Genomic DNA, 9421 nt, shown 5'->3' with positions numbered 1-9421 from the left:
TAACCTCAAGATTACAAAATTTTCTATAGAAATCACAAATAAAAAATAATGGTATTTTGAAATACCCAAGACATATGTTTATGACACAGAAATAGTTCTACTGCAATAAAATGTAGGATTAATTACCTACAACGGTCAAATTTAAGGGAATATTTTTTTAGACCTACTTTCGTATGCATGTGACGTACCATGATTTGGTGGTATTACACCTAAATTTAAATTCAGTATTTAGAATCATAGGTATCCAGCATCTAGTTCACATATTTAATACAAACAATATGAGTAGATAACAATGCCAATCAATCAAATAAAATGGATAGATACATATTTGCGTCAAAGCCGTCAACGTTATGTTTATGCCTCACCTACGATAGAAGATAGAAGAGGGGGGGCGAGACCATTTTCGGGACGCCGGGATCGGCCGATTTTAGAAAGATTGCCTTGTTTTAAGATCGGGATTTCGGGATAGAAAAACATCAGGATACGGGAAAGCCACGTTTTTAGCAACGGGAAATCGGGATTTTTATGTTGAAATATAACGGGATTGACAAAAAACTGTACCTTGGACATATAAAAATGCCATTTTATAATGATTATACTTCAATCAAAATCCGACTATCATGATTTTTTTAATCTTTAAAACATGTTTTCTACATAAGATAAGCTTAACTTTCTACTTTTTAAAATTTTCCCAAGGTCGGTCGATCAGCTTCTTGTTGGTGATCAGTTGTGTAGTTACATACAGCCCTAAGCATAATAATTTATCCTAACTCGTGTCTTAAAATCTGCTATTTTTTCAAATTTTATAATGTAATACCGCAGTCCCACTGGGCCACGATCGAACTACGATTTGTGCAAAAAATGCAAATTTTGATGATCGTACAGTACCATCGTGTAGATCACAGTAAAGGTCGTTTCACGGTCGTGTTGAGGTCTTCAATATCGTGATGAGCCTGGTAAACTTTAAGGTTTATGTACCTTTCTGTAGCCATTTTTGTACGAACTTTTCAAACTTCAATTGTATTAAAATTGTGGATTTTCTATAAAAATCTTGATTTATTTGCCACAAAGTCCTCTTTTTCTATCAAATGCAATGAAACAGTGAAAAATAATGCTTTGTATCATGGAATATGTACTAAATGTCCTATCTCTAGTATTCATTATATCTGTAGTTTTGATAAAATTGAAGTTTGAAAAATTCGTACAAAAATGGCTACAGAAGGGTACATAAACCTTAAACATGTTCAAAACAATCGTGGTACGGTCGTGGCGAAATCAGGTCGTAGTAGAAGCGTAGTGTGAGCGCACTAAGATCGCAAAGGTCGCTGTACCATCGTAGCGAGAGCGTAATTTTATTCGGACAGACTGCTACAATCTCACAGCGATGTCAGTATGACCTCACTACGACCATCATGTTCTCATCGCTACCCACCACGTCGTCTACGACTATACAACGCTGTTCAGGACCATAGTTCGATTCTAGCACGCGCTTGCCGTCCTCGTCACGCTCTTCTTACGTTCATGCTATCATCGTCATTTTCACATGAAATATATAAAACGGTTCCTAGATTTTGTTTGTCTTTATGAATTTATCCATTTGCTCTAACGGCTTAACTATGTTTCTTTTTTTTATATAGATAAGACCGTTGGTTTTCCCGTTCAAATGGTTTTACACTAGTATTTTTTTATGCCCTTTCTAGCTTGTTGTTTGGTGTGAGCCAAGGTTCCATGTTAGAGGCCGTGTGTTAGCCTCAGGGGCGGATCCAGCCATTTTAAAAAGGAGGTGTCCCAACCCAGGACAAAAAAAAAGGGGGGGTCCAACTATATGTCTCCATTCAAATGCATTGATCATCCAATTGTTTTTTCTTGGATGGAGAGTTGTCTAATTGGCACTCATACCACATCTTTCTGTATCTGTTGACACATCCGTATAAAAAGAAGATGTGGTATGATTGCCAATGAGACAACTATCCACAAAAGACCAAAATGACACAAACATTAACAACTATAGGTCACTCTCTATATTGTGTCACCTCTGCTATCGTTCCCTTAAATATCTTCATTTGAGTTTTATACCAGCAATAGGTTGTAAGTTAGGTTGGATTGGTCGGTCAGACATCTCTGCTTGAACAGGATTCGTTACTTTGCCCCTCCGCTGCCTTTAAATCAACCCTACCACCGCGCCCACGTGTTCTAATATATTTTGTTGGCATGACTGTATTGTTTCCGAGAAATCTACGTATTAATCAGAAATAGAAGGAATGGAACTGTATTGATATGGAACACGATGCTAACGTCATTGCTGAGAACGTAACTAAGATCGCGGTATGAACGTAGTACAATCATGGTAAGATCGTGCTATAATCGCAGTAGAAGCGTGGTAAGATCGAGTTGCAATTGGATAACTCGTAGTATAGTCGTAGTGACAACGTGAAGACCGTAGAAAGATCTTGATAAGCGTAGTGAGGTCGCAGAATAAACGCGATGAGAACGTGGTGCGATCATGTTTTACGATGGGATGGGGCCTTAAATCAGCGTTTCGACTACTCAAGTTATAAATTTCTCAAGTGACATTTGTAGTTCTGTTTGTGTCTGGAACTTGGTTCAGTGGTTTTTCGAATGGGGACTCAATGTATTCAAATTCTCTCCGTTACAAAACGATCCCAGTGCTTGTCATAAATGTTCTTGTATTGACTTGAACTAGAGTTTGTCCAATTTTCTGCATGACTGGCTACTGAAGATTTACGATAATAATAAAATTAACGGTACCAATTTTCTTGCACCAGAGGCGCATTTCGACAATACATGTCTCTTCAGTGATGCTCGTGGACAAAATATTTGAAATCCAAATTTAAAGCTTATATAAAAATATATAAAATGCTTATATGCAGCTTGACGTCACAGTCATAATGATAATACATATATTCATATTTGTTACGCTGAAATACTTTGAATATATCAATCATACCCGAAACGTTTAAATCGTAAGCATTGAACTTTAAACTTTAAAATTGGGGAACACATTTTTCGGGATCGGGATTTTTAACAAAACATGCCCGGGATTTCGGGATTTTCTTATATTAAAACCGGGAAATCGGGATGAGACCCCCTCTCAACTCCCCTCATAGAAGATGGGCATTATTTGTTCTGGTTTGTGGGTCCGTTTGTCTGTTCTTTAATTCGTTCGTCCGTCCGTTTGTTCTTCCGTCTGTCCGTCCGTCCTGCTTCAGGTTTAAGGTTTTGTTTAAGGTAGTTTTTGATGAAGTTGAGAGCCCAATCAACTTCAAACCAAGAACACATGTTCCCTATAATATGTCTGTCTAATTTTGCATTATACTAGAGATTTCATCCCAATTTCACGATCCACTTAACATAGAAAATGATAGTGCGAGTGGGGCATCCATGTACAATGGACACATTCTTGTTCTTTTCCAATTCTGATTTGATCAATTATTGCGTTGACTCCCGTTTGTCATCATACTGGGACGAGTCGTCCTGCAAGAGCAAAAGTGATATGTTCATAAAGAACAAAAGTATCTTAAGGATTCCCATCAGAGCCTGACATTCAATAGCATCCTGTTCATTCTAATCAATAGAAACTGAATCACTTTGGGCATCTCCAAAATCGTGAACATTTCCACCAAACTCAGAATGCTGGTTTTGTTAGAAATAAGCATAAATCGTCATTTTGTTTTTCAGAGACATTAACTGTTTCGTCCGCTGACTGATAATTTTTCAAATTAGATAAATTCGAAAGGTCGAACAAGTAATGTATATTCTTTAATTGGTATAAGCTTCCGTTTTTGTTCTTGTTAGGGTTTGACTTAAAAGACAGGAACATTTGTATCCATATGGTTGAATAGTACACATCTGTCCTCACTCCATTTATTCGAAAGTATTTGCTGTTCATCACACATTTGTTTGAATTGAAACTAGTAAGTAAATTGATTAAATATGAGCTTTTTGTGCTCTTGTGTCATATTTTTTTTTTTATATTTTTCTGTGATCTCAAAATTACCTCTTGTGCGTTTTCATCTGCCAGATTGAATTTTGCTGATTTTGACAAAAACTTATTTTGACGATTATAATAAAAAGTAAATGATATATCAACAGCTTAACGGGATTGTCGATCAAACATTAACCTAACAAATGAAAATCTAGTAGATTAATGTTATATCCTAAGTATGTTTGCATGTGCAAGTATGAGAGATTGATTCTGACTTTTATCTGCGTCCAAATTCCTAACATGTCCATGATATGTAAATTGGAACGCCCACACATACCCTTACCCAGGTTTAGTTTTACTTTTCAACTGTTGGTAACAGTTAATACATCTTGAAACAATTTGGACTTAACATCTGCTCCCAGATGAATAGGGTTTAATTCCGTTATACTTTTCACAATTACATTAAAAAAAATAATAACTGCTTTGGTTAGGTAGTCATATTTCTACTTGGTATGGTTTGCGAGATTGCGAGTCATACTGTAGCCAGATGTATCCATATATAAAGTATAATTATCTAAACAAACCAGTTCAATTGGTTTTGTTCACAAAGCTCATGTTTCTTAATCACTTTTAACATTTATCAAATTGTGATCGTTTCCACCATGAACAGAATGCTGGTTCTGCTTGAAATTAACCTAAGTCGTTCGTTTGTTGTTCCGAGATATTGCTGTTTCGTTCGCTGAATTCTAATTTTTCATAGTAGATGAATTCGAAACAAACCACATCACCATCAGCATAATCATAGTTGTTGTCGTCAACGGTAACTGTTTAGTTTCAGGTTTTTGTTTCAGAACGCACAAGGGATTTGGCTTATGAAGCTGATATTGTAGGGATCATTCATCAAACACAAAAAGTTTTTTTATTTAAATCTACGATGTCAGTTTACATACTTTGTCAATAAAATCTATCTGGCTTAAGTTCTTTTACGTCCAGGAAGGTCAACGCTTATGTGTAAACAGGTTGAAAGAATTTGGAGAATACAGTTTTGGTAAAATTATTTGTAATCAGGTTACCTTATTATCTGATCCCTTTCTATAGAACAAGTAAATTAAACGGTCTTATCATACTTGTATGGTAAGATAAATTTGACAGTTTCTCAAGTTTTGACCAATTCTAGAGGAACAACACACGCATTCATAGTCGGAAAGAAACTGACAACGTCATGACAAAAATAGAGGAGACCAAAAGACAAACAACAGTATATAAACACAATATAAAAAAACTAAAGACTGTGAAGCATGAGCCAAACCAAAACACGGATATGAGTTCAGGTGCTTCGGAAGGGAAAGGAGAGACTGCGTTACATGTTGCACCTTGATTGTTGCTCGTGCGTGTACCAACCTTATGATAAGTGTCAGTTGGTAGATCCAATTTGAGGCCTAGATTGTGGATACGACAATTGAAAGATATCAATCGTTACTATTTAGTAATACCGATATTTAATAGTGGTAGACCAACTCGTGATGACGTCCGAAATTGTTTTAAAGGCACGATTTAACTAAACAGTTTGGAATTTAGTTTCATCTCTCTGTTACTATATCATTTCGGACTGGCTATATTGATTACGTTCTGATCTTCAAATCACTTGGAACGACTGGTTCTTACAGTGATAATGCTTCAATTTATAGTAACCATGTATCATTTAGCATCTTGAAACCGGACACTTTGACAAGATATTGGCACAAACATCTGCTGGTTCTTCATATCACAATCAAATATGGAGTAGTGAGACTGGCCAACAAGTCCATATGCATCAAATGGCAAATGTGAAAATATAATCTTATCTAATCAGTGTGCACTTTAAATTTTCTGTGGCACATTCTACCGCTCATTCTGTGAGGAGTTATAATATTCTTACTTATTAAAAGCTCAACTAGCATTGCTTTCGATTCTGTTTCGTACTTTGATTCACTTTAAATGTTGACATTCCTCCATAGAATAACCGAACACACACAATGCATGCGCTATCCATCTATCTATGAGATTAAGTTAAATTAAAGTTCACATGAATATGGATTCAATGTGGTCTAATTATTCCATTGCAAGTGAATAAATCATTACCAATGTTTCTATACTTAATTTGACAAAACTGGCTGCTAAAAGCGAATTATTATTTCACAATCCTCTTTTAAAAATGTCCTGTACAAAGTCAGGAAGATGGCCATTGTTATATTATTGTTCGTTTCTGTGTGTGTTGCATTTTAATGTTGTGTCGTTTGTTTTCTCTTATTTTTGGGATATTAAGATAAGACATGGCACGGTACTTGTTTATCCCAACTTCATGTATTTGATTTAGATGTTATATTTGTTATTCTCGTGGGATTTTGTCTGATGCTTGGTCCGTTTCTGTGTGTGTTGCGTTTCGGTGTTGTGTCGTTGTTCTCCTCTTATATTTAATGCGTTTCCCTCGGTTTGAGTTTGTTACCCCGATTTTGTTTTTTGTCCATGGATTTATGAGTTTAGAACAGTGGTATACAACTGTTGCCTTTCTTTATCAATAATGATTGAACCAAATATAATCATACTTTACATGATCTCGTATCTAGTGCACTTTCAATTTTCATAATATTCGTTTACTTCATAAGGTATGTTTGCTTTATTTTGAGGTTTTTATGAAGGATTCGATACCTTAATTAATATGTGACGAATTTGGAACATGAATTTTATAGATTTTATAGTATTTAGATGTAAATGTGTTTGGCTTTGGTCATGTTTCATGATACCAAGAACATACTCTTGTCGTGTTATTTCTAATCTTTGAATTACATACCACAGACACATACCATGATCTATGCAAATCTATATTATTTTGGGGGGTTTTCAGTAACTGGTAAACCTGACACTCTAATATAAATTTTATTGAATTCCACATATGGCAGTTTTGTTCTTTCAGCACATTCAATTCTTTTATTATATAATTCAGAGGCTGCATGGGAATTTGATATATATGCTCCCCAAACAATTTCGACTAGCTGTCGTAAAAGTAGACCATGTGTCTAAATTTGTGCGACCCGACAAATCACTAATCTTCTGATCCACTATATTAATGGCGTGTATGCTAACCTAATTACTGAACACTTATTGTCTTTGAATGGTCCTTGCACATTGACCCTTGAAAGTTAAACGGGCTACTAGCTTGTCTCTTTGTATGGTTTCATATTGCTAAACATTAATAACTGAATGTCAATGACACTTTAATCACATCTTGGAATTTGGTTTGTAGGGATCTTACCACCAACGCAAGTTTTTTTTTAATAAATCGCATTGATAAAACTTGATTTTAATTGTAGATAAACACAGAGCGTAACATGCCATTTGGATCTGAAAATCTCAACTTGTCAACTTAAATTTGTCTACTAAGTTAGTCTTCTAACCTTAATATGTTTGTAAATAAAAAGCAACTTTAGTATACCGCTGTTCAAAATTCATAAATCGACTGAGAGACCGGGCTACAAACCAAAACCAAGGAAACACATCAACTATAATAGGGAAACAACTAAACAAAAGAAACACTGAAATGAAACAAAAACACAAACTACAGTGCAAATCACACAAAGACGAACAATAAGCTAACAACTGCTATTATCTGACTTGATACAGGACATTTAAAAAATGTTGGATTTGGCGTATTAAATAATACTCCTGGTACCTGAACACACACAATGCATGCGTTAACCATCTATCTATGAGATTAAGTTAAATTGAAGTTCACATGAATATGGATTCAATGTGGTCTAACTATTCAATTGCAAGTGAATAAATCATTACCAATGTTTCTATACTTAATTTGACAAAACTGAACCATTATGGCTGCTAAAAGCGAATTATTATTTCACATTTCCACATTCAATAATGATTGAACCAAATATAATCATACTTTACATTTTTTTTTTATAGATCTCGTATCTAGTGCACTTTCAATTTTCAGAATATTCGTTTATTTCATAAGGTATGTTTGCTTTATTTTGAGGTTTTTATGAAGGATTTGATACCTTAATTAATATGTGACGGATTTGAAACATGAATTTTATAGTTTTTTTTAGTATTTACATTTACATGTAAATGTTTTTTTAGTATTTACATTTACATGTAAATGTTTTTGGTTTTGGTCATGTTTCATGATACCAAGAACATAATCTTGTCGTGTTAGTTCTTATCTTTGAATTACATACCACAGAAAAATACCATGATCTATGCAAATCTATATTATTTTTTGCGGGGGGTTTCAGTTACTGATAAAGCTGACACGTTGATATAAATTTCATTGAATTCCACATATGGTAGTTTTGTTCTTTCAGCACATTCAATTCTTTTATTATATAATTCAGAGGCTGCATGGGAATTTGATATATATGCTCCTCAAACAATTTCGACTAGCTGTCGTAAAAGTAGACCATGTGTCTAAATTTGTGCGACCCGACAAATCACTAACCTTTTGATCCACTATATTAATGGCGTGTATGCTAACCTAATTACTGAACACTTATTGTCTTTGAATGGTCCTTGCCCATTGACCCTTGGAAGTTGAATGGGCTACTAGCTTGTCTCTTTGTATGGTTTCATATTGCTAAACATCAATAACTGACTGTCAATGACACTTTAATCTCAATTGGAATTTGGTTTGTAGGGAACTTACCACTAACGCAAGTTTTTTTTTAATAAATCGCATTGATAAAACTTGATTTTAATTGTAGATAAACACAGAGCGTAACATGCCATTTGGATCTGAAAATTTAATCTTATTAACTTAAATTTGTCTACTAAGTTAGTCTTCTAACCTTAATATGTTTGTAAACAAAAAAGCAACATCAATATACCGCTTTTTAAAATTCAAAAATCGATTGAGAGACCGGGCTACAAACCGAAACCAAAGAAACACATCAACTATAATAGGGAAACAACTAAACAAACTAGACTGCAAATCACACAGAGACGTTCAATAAGCTAACAACTGCCATTTTCCTGGCTTGCTACAGGACATTTAAAAAAATGTTGGATTTGGCGTATTAAATTATACTCCTGGTACCTTTGATAACTATTTTATTGTTTCGAGATTTACCCTAATTTTGTTCTGACATATTCCTTTTCGTATTTGGACTCGATGGGATCATACACTTATTGTACGCCTCTTATTGTAGCAGAGGAGTCATACGCCAGCTTTGATTGCACAAAATAAACGACAATAACAAATCAAATGATCGGTCAGAAATTTGATGAAACAAGTCAAGTGTAATGCAAACCATGTGCAAAACTTTTCATTTAGATAAGAAAATTATGTAATACTATTATTTTTTCACAAAAACAGAATATTTCAAATTGATTACAAAAAGAAATGCATGCAATTAGGGTCTGCATTTTAGTGTGAACAGTTACGTCATAAACGGTAAAACTATGGAATTTAAAGTATTAAAGCAG

This window comes from Mytilus trossulus, chromosome 1 (genome assembly GCF_036588685.1).
Source record: "Mytilus trossulus isolate FHL-02 chromosome 1, PNRI_Mtr1.1.1.hap1, whole genome shotgun sequence".
Lineage (NCBI taxonomy): Eukaryota > Metazoa > Mollusca > Bivalvia > Mytilida > Mytilidae > Mytilus > Mytilus trossulus.
Note: the sequence above shows the minus strand (reverse complement) of the source record.